This window comes from Triturus cristatus, chromosome 12, assembly GCF_964204655.1.
Source record: "Triturus cristatus chromosome 12, aTriCri1.1, whole genome shotgun sequence".
Classification (NCBI taxonomy): domain Eukaryota; kingdom Metazoa; phylum Chordata; class Amphibia; order Caudata; family Salamandridae; genus Triturus; species Triturus cristatus.
In genome coordinates, this window is record NC_140595.1 from 366,596,178 (window position 1) to 366,609,969 (window position 13,792).

The window sequence follows — 13,792 nt, forward strand, 5'->3', positions numbered from 1 at the left end:
GGAAACGTTGGGGGATCCACGCAAGCCATACCTCCCTGGAATCCCCCAGTTGTCTAGTTTTCAGAAATTTGTGGGTTTGGTAGGTTCCCCTAGGTGGCCGCCGAGCACCGGGCCAAAAACCCAGGTGACCCCCCTTGCAAAACCAGGTCGTTTTGAGGTAGGCAATTTTCATGTTGCCTCAATACGTTTTGGGCCCTTGCCTGTCGTGGGTACTTGGGCCTCCCACACGAATGAGGCACTGTTTTTATCGGGAGACCCGGGGGAACGCTGGGTGGTAGGAAATTTGTGTCAGCCCGGTGATGCCACAACTTTCCCACACAAAAATGTGTGAAAAAGGTGATTTTTTCAGCTAAATTTGAGGTTTGCAGGGCATTCTGGGTAAGGAAACGTTGTGGGATCCACCCAAGCAATACCTCCCTGGAATCCCCCGGGTGTCTAGTTTTCAGAATTGTGTGGGTTTGGTAGGTTTCCCTTGGTGCCGGCAGAGCTAGGGTTCAAAAACTACAGCTAGGCACTTTGCCAAAAAAGGTTCATTTTTCACTGCGAAATTGAGGTGTGTCCACGATGCGATTTGCGCTGTTTCCTGTCGCGGGCACTAGGCCAACCCACACAAGTGAGGTACCATTTTTATCGGAAGACTTTGGGGAACACGGGGTGGGTGGAAATTTGTGGATCCACGCAGATTCCAGAACTTTCCACCACAGAAATGTGGGGAAAATGTTGTTTTTTTAGCAATTCTTTAGGTTTGCAAGGGATTCTGGGTAGCAGAACCTGGTGGGATGCAGTCAAGTCACCCCATCCTGGATTCCCCTGGGTGTCTAGTTTTTAAAAATGTATAGGTTTGCTAGGTTTCCCTAGGTGCCGGCAGAGCTATGGTTCATAAACTACAGCTAGGCACTTTGAAAAAAGGGTCATTTTTCACAGCGAACTTGAGGTGTGTCTACGTTGCGTTTTGCGCTGTTTCCTTTCGCGGGCACTAGGCCGACCCACACAAGTGAGGTACCATTTTTCTCAGAAGACTTTGGAGAATGCGGGGTGGGTGGAAATTTGTGGATCCACGCAGATTCCAGAACTTTCCACCAGAGAAATGTGGAGAAAATGTGTTTTTTTTGGCAATTTTTTAGGTTTACAAGGGATTCTGGGTAACAGAACCTGGTGGGAGGCAGTCAAGTCACCCCATCCTGGATTCCCCTGGGTGTATAGTTTTCAAAAATGTATAGGTTTGCTATGTTTCCCTAGGTGACGGCAGAGCCATGGTTCAAAAACTACAGCTAGGCACATTGCCAAAAAAGGGTAATTTTTCGCTGTGAAATTGAGGTGTGTCCACGTTACGTTTTGCACCGTTTCCTGTCGCGGGCACTAGGCCGATCCACACAAGTGAGGTACCATTTTTCTCGGAAGACTTTGGGGAACGTGGGGTGGGTAGAAATTTGTGGATCCACGCAGATTCCATAACTTTCCACCAGAGACATGTGGGGAAAATATTTTTTTTTGGCAATTTTTTAGGTTTGCAAGGGATTCTGGGTAACAGAACCTGGTGGGAGGCAGTCAAGTCACCCCATTCTGGACTCCCCTGTGTGTCTAGTTTTAAAAAATGTATAGGTTTGCTAGGTTTCCCTAGGTGCCAGCAGAGCTATGGTTAAAAAACTACAGCTAGGCACTTTGCCTAAAAAGGGTCATTTTTCGCAACAAAATTGAGGTGTGTTCACGTTAAGTTTTGCGCCGTTTCCTGTCGCGGGCACTAGGCTAACCCACACAAGTGAGGTACCATTTTTCTCGGAAGACTTTGGGGAATGCGGGGTGGGTGGAAATTTGTGGAACAACGCAGATTCCAGAACTTTCCACCAGATAAAGGTGGGGAAAAAGTGTTTTTTTGGCAATTTTTTAGGTTTGCAAGGGATTCTGGGTAACAGAACCTGGTGGGAGTCAAGTCACCCCATCTTAGATTCCCCTGGGTGTCTAGTTTTCAAAAATGTATAGGTTTGCTAGGTTTCCCTAGGTGCCGGCAGAGCTAGGGTTAAAAAACTACAGCTAGGCACTTTGCTAAAAAAGGGTAATTTTGCATTGTGAAAATGTGGTGTGTTCATGGTGGGTTTTGAGCCATTTCCTGTCTTGGGCACTATGCCTACCCCTACAAGTGAGGTACCATTTTTATCGGGAGACTTAGGGTAATTCAGATTTGTAAAGAACCTGTTATTACCTATTGACTTTCGATGCATTTCTGCCTTCCAAATGAAAGACATTGTGTAAAAAAGAAGTCATTCTAAAAAATGACTGATAATTCTCATGCTAGTATGAGTATTCCCAATTTTGGAAATGTGCAAATATCTACTGTTTCTAAACTCTATCTTTTGTTCCCATTTCAGAAATACAAATTTCTAGGGTGGTCTTGGAACATCAGGGCCAAATGTTTACATTTAAAATCATGAATTCTTTTTTATCATGTTTTTATCGCAAAAATGTCTTAACGTGCATATTTTAAACTGATTCTTATAATGTATATCTTTTTAAACTTTTTATATTTTGCACTTTGGTGTCAATAAGCTTTCTTTTTTCCTTCATTGCATTGCACTTCATATGTTTGCACATCAATGCTTTTATGATATTACTTTATCGAAATAAAGCTTACTTGACATGACTTGAAATACATAGGTGTCTTTCATACCGATTTTTCTATCTACACTTTTTTTAACAGAATAATTACTATATACCCGGTACATAATAAAAAACCATTGCAAGTTGCTGCTCAGTTTTTGGACCTGGGTTCGTCGGGTTCTTGGTGAACCTACAAGTCCTATATATCCCCACAACCAGTAATGTCCAGCGGATGTAACGGTATATTGCTTTCAAAGAGCTGTCATAATTAGAAGAAGTTACAGGTGAAAACGTTGACACAAAAGTTATTCAACACATTTTCAATTTATCCTATATTTAACTGTTAGTTTCTATAAAAAACCTTGATGGAGCTACACAAGTGAACCCTTGCTGAATTCAGAATTTTGTCTTCTTCTCTAAAATGTATAGCTTTCCAGGATCCATTATTGCTTTTGTACCCATTTCCTCCATTAACTGGAAGGAGGTCGAAAGCACAAAAAATAGCAAAAATAGGCTATGTCCCAGAAAAATGCCAAAACTGTGTAAAAAATGTTGTGTTTCTTAATAAAGTCTGGTATCCCCTAAAAGCTGGGAAAATGGTGATATCAGCCCCACAAACCCTTTTTTGATAACACTTGCAGGGAAAAACTCAGAAGCTTTCATTTGTGGCCCGTTTTTCCCTTTTTCCCCCCAAAAAACTAAATTTTGCTGTATTTTGGCTCATTTCTGTGACCCCTCCAGGGGAATCCACAAACCCTGAGTACCTTCAGAATCCCCATGATGTTGGAAGAAAAGGACGCAAATTTGGCGTAGATACCTTATGTGGTCAAAAAGTTACAGGGGCCTCAGCGCGCACTACCCCAAATAGCCAGAAAAAGGGCGTGGCACAGGAGGGGAAAAGGCCTGGCAGCGAAGGGGTTAACGTTAACCAATATAGAACCTGTTGTGAACTGACATTTGCAATAGACGAAAAAAGAGTTCTTATATAACTCAACTATTATATACCCTCTCACCTTTTTTGAATGATGATACCCCAGCTAAATTGTGAAGCAGAAATGTCTAAATCTGATAATTCACAACATTATATCATGAAAGCACCGGAAAGTGGCAAGTTTGATAAACCTTCAAATTTTCAGCTACAAAAATGTAGATTGCATTATTGATCCAATAATTTAACAAAGTGTCTTTTTTAACATTCTTTTTTTTAATTATTTTTTAGTGGACTGGACTGACCAACCAAGATCAGAGCAGGTCCAGGGGCAAGAAGAGACATCCTCAGTCACAGGATTACACAACCTCTACATAAAACCAGTAAGGAGGAAAATTTCACTACCAGCAGGGATAGTGTGCCTCGCCTAGAGACTTACTAGATTTGCAAGAGGAGACTCACATAACAAGCTGAAGAAACACATGGGGGGATGTGGATGTAGGACCCGCCCGCCAGGGTAAAGAAGTTGTTTGTTCCTCAGCTGGCCTTGAATAAGGTCAAACAGTGTTGTCCCTATTGCAGGTACCAACACCGTATAGGTCTCTCCCGACCCCTCCTTAAATCATGAGACCCCCCATTCCATCAGAGCCCCAAGCTACACTAACTGCATCATCTGTTCCTGATAGTGCCCCCCTGGTAGAGGGATGCTTCACCCCAACATCCCACACCACTCCTGTGCTGAACAATCTCTTCTCCCAGATTCAAACTCAGTGGCTACTTTCAACGAGGCAATGCCAGCATTAGAAGAGGCTCAGGGAACATTCTCTCTGGAAACCTGCACTTAATTTGATTCCGCAAAAGCTGTTCTCTATAAAATGTACCTGCCAGCATGACCTCCTTTACTGTGGCAACTCTGTCCCATCTGCATTCCAAAAATACTCCTTCTCCTGTGAACCCATTTCCCAGTTTGTGTTTCTTCACTGTTTCCCCCGCTAACCCTCATATTCTTTCTTCCAGAGGGGTGTCTGGTCCTTTAACTGTCAACCAATTTACATCTGCATCAGAGGTGGACCTAACTATTATTGAAAAAAAACGAATGTGAGGATGGCCTGTGACTTTTGTCAAGCCATGGCCCTGAGTTGGACACATCCTCTGGCATGGGAATCTGACTTTATTTTTTTATCATGGACTCATGTTATTGAACTTTTTTATCCTCCTTTGTACATATACCGGTGGTCTTGATGTTTCCTGGCCTGTTTTTTTCTCATTAACCCAACTCCATCCAAGTTTGTATTTCCCCTTGGATTCAAGACTACATTTTTGTTACTTTTGGGCCCGTTGTCAAGAACAGATTTTGAACTGCTTGAAAATCTGTTTCTTGCATTGACAAATAATATTATGTGAGGCAATACATGTCAGCCAAAGAAAACGTTTTGTGATTTAAAAGCTAAATGTATATCTAAATCTCACGCTATCTTTCATTTTGAAATGAGCAAAGAAGAAAGCATAGATAACAATAATCTATGTGGTAATTGCCACAGAAAATATTTAACACAAATGAAAGTTTGACAAAAGTTTGTGGTGTAAAACAAGTAGGGGTGGGGAAAATTCAGCATTTTACGCTGCAAATTCTATGGAGTTACATAAAAACTCAGCAGGATTCAACGGAGCTACGCTAGTGTCGGAATTTTGGGATGTCGCACTGCCTGGTATGTTTTTGGCGCCCGGAACATATTCCACACTGAAATTCAGCACGAACAGCACCATGTAGGGTTCATGGCTCTGCTTCTTTCTGCCACTCAAGATGTTGTACTTGAGCAGCAGCTTACTCTACATGAATGGTAGCAACCTGCCTTGACCGCCCATGTTGAGAAATCAAGCCACTTCTCCAACATTGGCGAGCCGTTCACAAGAAAACTTTGCCACTTTGCGCTTCACAGAGTTTTCCAGAATTCATCACTCCAGGCTGAACGTAGAGTGAGTAAAACTCTGCAAACTCCACTGGTGTAGCAGTGTTTACCGCCCACCCCTAGTAAAAAGTGTGCATAGTTGTATTTTATAAAAATTGTGAAAATAATAAGGGAACAGACTTATTATGAGGTTTTTGTCCTATCACATGGCCTGTGCATTCTGGTAATGAGAGTATAGTGAACATGTCCAGGGTGCTTGTAGTGCATGTGGAGCTTGTGCAGGTAGTTCGTATGGTGCTGGTGGTACAGGCATCTCTGTATAATCTCCTGCACGGGTTGGCAGTGCAGCAGGCATTGACACATTTTGCCAATTGCCTCTAACATCTTCATGGCCAAGGCATTGTGTCTTAAGTGAATCTGCTTTGCCAAGTAGAGCAGCACCCATTGCATGAATGCCTGACACTCCTTCATTTGATGCAGGAAAATATTACCCTCCCAGTGGCTGGCATTAGCCCATGCCACCACACCCCCATGAATGGCTTCTCAAGTGGCCAACAGTTTGACTTGCACAGAAAGAGTTCACATCTGGGAGGTTGTGGGGAGGAGATTCATGAATCAGGATATCGGCTGATCACTTGGGTGTGCTCTCTCTCAGATGTTTGAGAGACTGTACAAAGAGACCTGTGATGTGAGGATTGTGTGGAGGTGAGTTCTGCATAGGTGGCTGTAGTATCCTTGGCTGCATGGCTAATCGCTGGGAACTGGAACTCCTCTGAAGGAATTGAGGAAGGACACCGCTGCCTGGCCATCAAGTGGTCATCTTTAAGATGGTATGTCGATGGGCAACAATGCCCTCCTCTTGCCCCCGGGTTCTTTTCTTCAAGATCCAGATCTTACTTCTCCTCCTCTTCTTGTTGAGCAGTGCAGGCCGCAGATATAGCTGTTTGAAGGAGGATTGGACTCCCTCTTTAGGTTGTCTCCATCCTCTGCTTATAGACGTTTCAGCACCAACACTTGACTCAATGTTAACATTATCACAACATGAAGATTTCAACAAATGGCAAACATCTCATTAAGTTTATAATTAAATGCTCCACACAATACTTTAATAAACATGTTTCTTCAAAGAAAGAATTGATTTAGTACCATGTTAGAGTAAGTATATGTATGATTTTGAGGGTTGGTCCATAGATGAGCTTCTCATATATTTCAACAATAAAAACTCACCAGCTCCAGCCATAAAGATGACTTTTGGGGAGATCCCATGTGAGATCAGCTGTCAAACCTAGGTCCTGGTAGATGGTGTTCCCCTAGTAGGTTCATATCCAGCAGCTATAGAAATAAGTTGTAGGTTGAATTGCCATTCTATTGACGTCATCATGAGCACAAATGCTGATACATTAGGGAGACATACACGAGCTTATCCGTCACCATGGATGTAATCAGTAAACATTAAATATACAAGCAATAATGATAAAGAAAAGGTCTGCAAGTACCCCATCCTTTGTTTATGCAGGGTGAGAGATAAATGTGTCTCTGGCGAGTGTTGGTTCACCTGCCATTCCCTCAGTACAAAAAAACAGGGCCACACTGGAACCCAAACTGGCCCTAGGAATTTTGTCAGGCAGGCCCCTGGGAGGGGTGAAAGTGGGAAGCACTGCTGCTTTTGTTACTGGGCACTGATATTGCAGCATCACTGCAAAACCAGCCCCTATCACTGTAAAATCAGCCCCCACCCTTCCAGTGCTTCTGGGGAAGTGCTCACTGCTGACTATGGCCAGTTCACCCCTCCCAGAAAAGGGAAAACCAAGTGTACTTAGAACCAAAGAGATCAAAATCACTACCAGTTGAAATCATTGGTAGCTGAAGGTCTGACATTAGAGAGGAAGGTAAAAGAGGTTAGACTATCACCCATAAAAAAGCAAACAAAGAATATTGGCACTTAGAGGGGGGAAACAAAGGAGTGCTGATCAGTCAGGTTCACACAGAGGAGTTTTGGGAATAAATAAAGACTGTGGGGCATCTGTTAGACTAGTAAAACCAACACCATTATTAAGGTCATACTTCTGGGTTATAAAAGATGTTCCTGAGGAGTAAACAACTCATAAAGCTTGCGAGGACCCAGTAGTTCAGTTTAACCCTCAAATTGTCCCTGTGTTCCCCTAGCCCTCAAACCCACATGTGCAAATGTAACTTGCATTAATTTGAATACCATGACAAGCCAGGACGTAGCTGGTTTAGATGGGGTTGAACCAGTTTCACAGCTTTTGCAGCTTCCCCCAAAAGAATCAAGAGGTCAGGAGAAGGGGTGAGCTTGAGGGAGACTGCATTGTGTCGGGTGGTATCAACAGAGATATTAAATCTCCATCAGACCACGTCTCTATTTTCACCTTCACTTTCCTATAGCATTCTGTGAGAGGGATGGGCGGAAAGTAAAGCGAAGAGGTCTTATGTGTGGCTGAATGATGGCTTCATTTATTAACAATAACACAAAGATCAAAAAAATAATCAAATAGAAGAATCAGGTAGGATGGGGTTCGGACGTCATCTGATTCTGGTATGCTGGTGGTAGGCCCTCTTCTCCTCGCAGGGCGATGGCGGCACAACCCCGGGGTGCAAGCGGAAACAAAAAGGAGAGTGGAGGTCAATGCAGCTGTCCCGTAAGGGAAGGCTAACGTGAGGTGACTCACGTTCCACCACCTTAGTCAAGGAAACCACGGAGGAAGTGAAGGTATAAAAAGGCAGGGAAACGGGTGAAACTTAGGGTACAGGGAAAAGTATTACAAACGAAACAGAAAGGAATTACCTCTTTTATTCAGGTCCTTCTTTACACCAGACTCCTTAATATGTCAGGATTTGGCTACTGTCTGACGAACCCTGACGGATAGGCTAGAGTATAAGCCGTGTAGCAGGGGGGGTTTTGAATGGGTTGGTGCAAGTGCTGTACAGGTTTTCAGGGAGGGAGCGGGAGTGGAATTATAACAAGGGGGGGTGCAGGAGTCAGTGAAACGCCGTGAGAAAATTGTGACCACCACACTACCCCATGTCCCCTGAGTCCCTTAGACTCGCCTCCCCCTTCCCGCGTTGCAATGTCCCTTGCCCCGTTTCATTTACCACTGTGGCCGCAACTCTCCTGAGCTGCGGCGGCGCTAAGGCGCCCTCCGGGGGTGTCCACCTCTCTTCGGACCACTCCTACCACTCGGCGTTGCCTCTCTCCTCATCCTGTTGGGAATCTTTGTTTACTTTTTGTCCTGGCTCGGTAGGGCTTCCCGTCTTCTCCTCGCTACTCCACATTCCTTCTTCCGGTGCTCTCCTTCCGATCTTTTTCCTCTTGGCGTCTTCTGGGTTTTCAGCCAGAGACTCCATCCCTTGAGTCCACGAGGCGTCCTGCCATTGGCTGTTGGGTTGAAGAGGGCGTTCTATGTCCTGCATGTGAGAGGAGTCGAATGAGATCAACTCTTTCTGGGCTGTACTCGGGCTGGTGAAAGGCATTCCCGGTAACTTAGGGGGTTTAGCATGGACCACGGGGGGTGATGTCCTGGTCCTCCTCACACATTCATTATGGGTTCGCCCTGCTTAATATGTTTGAAGGCCTTAAGGCTTCAGATGCCCTTGAGGGCCATGGTAATGTAATGATCAGTGGGGGCTGGTTTCCACAGAGCCTGTTTTAGGTGAAGGACCTGCGTCAGAGAAAATAGTTGCAAAATGGACAGAGTTCATATGCAGGATTTTACTGGAGTCAGACATTTGGTTCCTCTTGTCAGCAATTCCAGATTAGATGAGGGGAGTTCACATGTTTTAAGATATAAGGGGTTGGAAGAGTCCTAATGGGCATTGCTGATAAACCTAAAGTTAGATGAGATGAGATGAACCAGTCAGACATCCAGTGCTCTGGAAAAAAAGTTAGTAGAGCCAGCCTACCAAACAGCATATTTGGAGGATGGAATGGCGAAAACCGCAGCAGAGGTTAAGAAGAACTTGCAGGAGGTGATTAAGTTGAAGAGTAGAGATAAAACCATGCAAGAGACCTTAAAACAGCTAGAAAACCATGCCAGGAGGAACAACATTTAAATAGGCATCACACAATGTAAGAAAGACATTGTCTCCTAGTGAAGGGAATGGCTTAACAACAGGGGTTGGGGACCAAAGCGAAGTTTCCTCTATTTTTAAAGGTTATGTGGAACAATAAGATGGTTGTGTTGAGGATGGACGAGGAGGAAAATGACTTGATATAGAGTATAAACTAAGTCAAATGAGCACTGAGACTTTGTCCCTGACTTCTTACATTCACGAGACCCACCACTCATTCATTTTTAACTTGCAATTACATCATTCAGAATTGTACTTAGCACCGGGCATGTATATATGGAGCCACACGCAAATCGGCTGAGGACAGCTGGAAGATTCATGGAGGTTGTCCTTGGGGTTTATCACTGGGTGCTTAGCATGTTGTGGGGAAAAAAATCACAAAAATAGGTGTCCTCACCACCTAAGCAGTATTACCTTCACTAGGGAAGAAGATTCTTTGACATGATTAGGCAAAGATCGCTTTTAGAGTTTTTGAGATGTGTTGGAGTCCAATTAATATTGCTGCAGGAAGCTCATCTTACGGAGGGGCAGTTATGGACAATGGCTCAGAGCCAGTATTGGATCCAGGATGTGATTCGTACTTTGCAGATAGGGTTCAAAACAGGGGTTTAATTTCTGTTAAGGAGCTATGTCAATATATTAATAATGATCGCAGAGAAGTATACATATACATGCACCTGTTAGTTACGATGGTTGAATCAGTCCATTTCGTTTTGTTACGGCTATTCTGAACGAAGAGGCTCGTGCAACCGGAAGCAATTTGGTACACTTCCGGGTTACACGGCCGGGACCCAGGAAATCAATATTTAAGAGAAGGGCTTTACAGCAGACGTCGTCGGCTCCATTTGGGAGAAGTTGGCGGTGTAACCTGGTGAGCTATATGTTTATTTTTATAGACCCCTGTGTCAGAGATGGTGACCTCGGAGTTTACGATCTATTACACGAGTGTCTCATAGCCAGTAAAACGGGCTTAACACTCGGTTGTGGTTTGCTTAATTGTTTGGGGATTAACACTCGGCTGTGGTTCGCTTGATTGTCTGGGGAGTAACAGAGTGGGGAACTATACACGTGAGAGGTGTATATGCCCTCTGTGTGACGAAAAGAATTGCAGGAATATGTTAACATTTGTTGATTTATTGATCGCTTACAAAAGAGGGGACACCAACAAAAATCGAAAAGAAAGAGGTGCTGTCTCTTTTGAGTGAACGAGAAGAGGATTTTTCACTCGTTTTGTTCTGTTGTGCTCCTCTATTCCTTGTATACTTTGGACAACGCCCATACTGGAAGTCATTTTGATTTTATGTGCAGTATGTTGCTATATTGAGTTGCCACATTGGTAATATGCTGTGTTTGATCATGGTGATAAGTAGTATACTTTTGTGTTTCTTACACTTTTAGATACCCGCTTAACATAAGGACCAATAAAAGGTATTGGCAGGTATTGATCTGCTTTATGGTGAGAATTATATATATATATTTTTTTCATCATTGTTTGGTGTTTTGCGTCACTGGGGTGTTATTTGGCACTGATTCCACATACACTGGGTGAGAGACACGTTAGGTATAAGATACAATTTAAGATATTAAAGTGTGTTTTTTCTTGTGTTACAGTAAGAAGACCAAACTGATGTTGGTCTCTCCACACCTACGAATTATAAGTATGGTTTTTATTTTTATCATTTTTAAGCAGAGTGACAAGACATTGGTCCTGATGAATGCCATGAATTTACCTCGGTTTGGCAGAAACATGTTGACCTGACCTAGTCAGATAGGAAACATCTTATCCCTATAGTCACACTCCTTATTTTAAGATCCATCCCTAAGGGAGAGCCAATAAATAATTTTTCGCCTTAGAGAGTTGGTTTTAAATCACTTTTGTTATTATTTGCACTCTGCCCCCCATTCACATACTCACATTGGAGTTTCAAAACACCTCAGCTCCTCTCCTAAGGGAGAGTAGAAGCCCACACAGTGTACCTTGCGGACACTGTGTGCAAGAGGGGACCCAATGATGAAGCATGTCACCATCTTGGTGAGTGAGGGTTCTCGTCTTTAAAAAACTAATATTTTTGAAGGTGTGTTTTCTGTGCATTTTTTGTAACTAACCCTTTGATATCCTCCCCACTACGGTATATTTATGTGAGTCGAGTTATAGGAGTTATACCGTGTGTGGTTCAATTCTCCTCTTTGACCTTGTTGTGAGATACAAGTTAGCACAGCTGTGGGCTGTAGGTCTAGTTTTAATTGGGTATTTAGAACAGAGTATACTATTTCACCTTGGTTTTTTCTATCGTTTTTTGAGTTTGATCACCTTTTGGTAGACAAAATGACAGAGAACACAGGTTTGGCGTTTGATGAGGAAATGGTCCAAGCTATACTACAAACACCTAGTATTTTAGATACACACATCTCACAGACCTTGTCCCATACAGAAGATTGGACTAAGCTCAGCAATGTGAAGAAACAGCAGGTTAGAACTATCTTACATGCTGCAATATTAACAGAGTATCTGAGAGGCAACATAGCTCCCCCAGGATTGGTGGTGACAAATGCCCCGAGACTTTTTCTAGACAACAAAACTTTTGTGACAAATTGGTCCAAAATAGCGTGGCGGTGCACCAGAGATTGGCTAGTTTTGATTATAAATACAGCTAAAGAAACGGCCGATCTCTTAGCCATTGAAATATTAGCACTGGAAAATCAATTGAAAGTGGGAATACAGGTTACTGTGTATAAAAAGAAATTAGAAGAAATCACTAAGAATCTCAATGAAATCAAAGACGATTTGGTCAAGTTCAAGGTCAATAAATTGAAGAAGGATCTTGATAGATTTACCTTAGAGAAAGTCTATCCATATACATCTGATGACTATCAAACCACTCTGAATAAGAAGAAAGGCAAACAAGGACCACGAGGATGGCGGAAAGACACAGACGAGTGGACCTCTAATTCAGATGAATGGAGTGACTCCAATGACTCAGATCCAGAATATACATCAGCTAATTACATGAGGCGTGGAAGAGGCCACCCACAGGCATATCCACAACAGACCCCCTGGTGGCCACCACAACCATGGCCTTATCCTCCTCCTCCCTTCCATTCAGGTCCACCATTTGGTGGCCCTAATTACCCCCCTTTTTTTGGCCAGGCCAGAGGAAGAAGAGGGCGGCGAAGAGGATACAACAGGGCGCGTGCGACGAGCACACAACAACAACAAGTGAGTTGGGATCCCTCGATAGAACAGAGAGTGACCCGGAGCATGACAGCGTCCATAAACGACCTGACAGCTTGATAGTCAATCTGAGTTCAAAGAATTTGACAGAACTTGAAAGTAAGGTTCTATCTAAGGGAATGGGTTTTGTTCCTACTAAGTTAGGTGACAAATTTTTGATTCATAAAGAGTTTTCGGACTTTTTTCGTAAAGTTAGATTACACTTCTTTTTTTCAGATAAAGATAAATCTGAGATGAGTCTTACACAGAACACAGGATTGAGAAATAAATCCACTTTTGTACCGTCTCTACAACAGATACCTTCTGAAGTACACACCTTTGAGAAGGCAGTTCTGAAGGAATATGAACTAAGTTTGCAATCTCCTAAAGTAACATTCTGCAATATACCTAATATAGAACGCAGGTGTATTCAAGAATTGAGCAATGATTTGAACATCACGATTAAACCAGCAGATAAGGGCGGAGCTACCGTCATTATGAACACGACTGATTATCGGAATGAATGCCTTCGACAGCTAGGTGATGCGAAGTTCTACACGCAAATTGGCCAAGACCCTACTTCCAGGTTGCAGACATGTATTGGCACTCTGGTGGAAGAAGGAAGGCAGGAGAATTGGATAACCAAGAATGAAGCTGAATTCTTGGTGCAGTCACATCCCAAGACTCCTGCTTTCTATATCCTTCCTAAAATACATAAGGTCCAGAGACCACCTCCTGGTAGACCGATAGTCTCGGGCATTGGCTCAGTTTTGGAGCCTTTGTCCAAATTTGTGGACTATTTTCTTCGCCCCATAGTAGCAGAGATGCCGTCCTATATACAGGACACTAAGCATGCTCTGTCTCTTCTGGACACAGTCTCTTTTGATCCGGCTACGTCTTTGATGGCATCGTATGACGTAGAGTCATTATATACAAACATTCCACAGGATGACACCTTACAAATCATTGCACTCCTGTTAGAGAGTCATCCACGTGATGATCAGACACCAAACACCTTTGTGATGCAGTGTGCCAGGCTGGCTCTGAAAGAGAATTTTT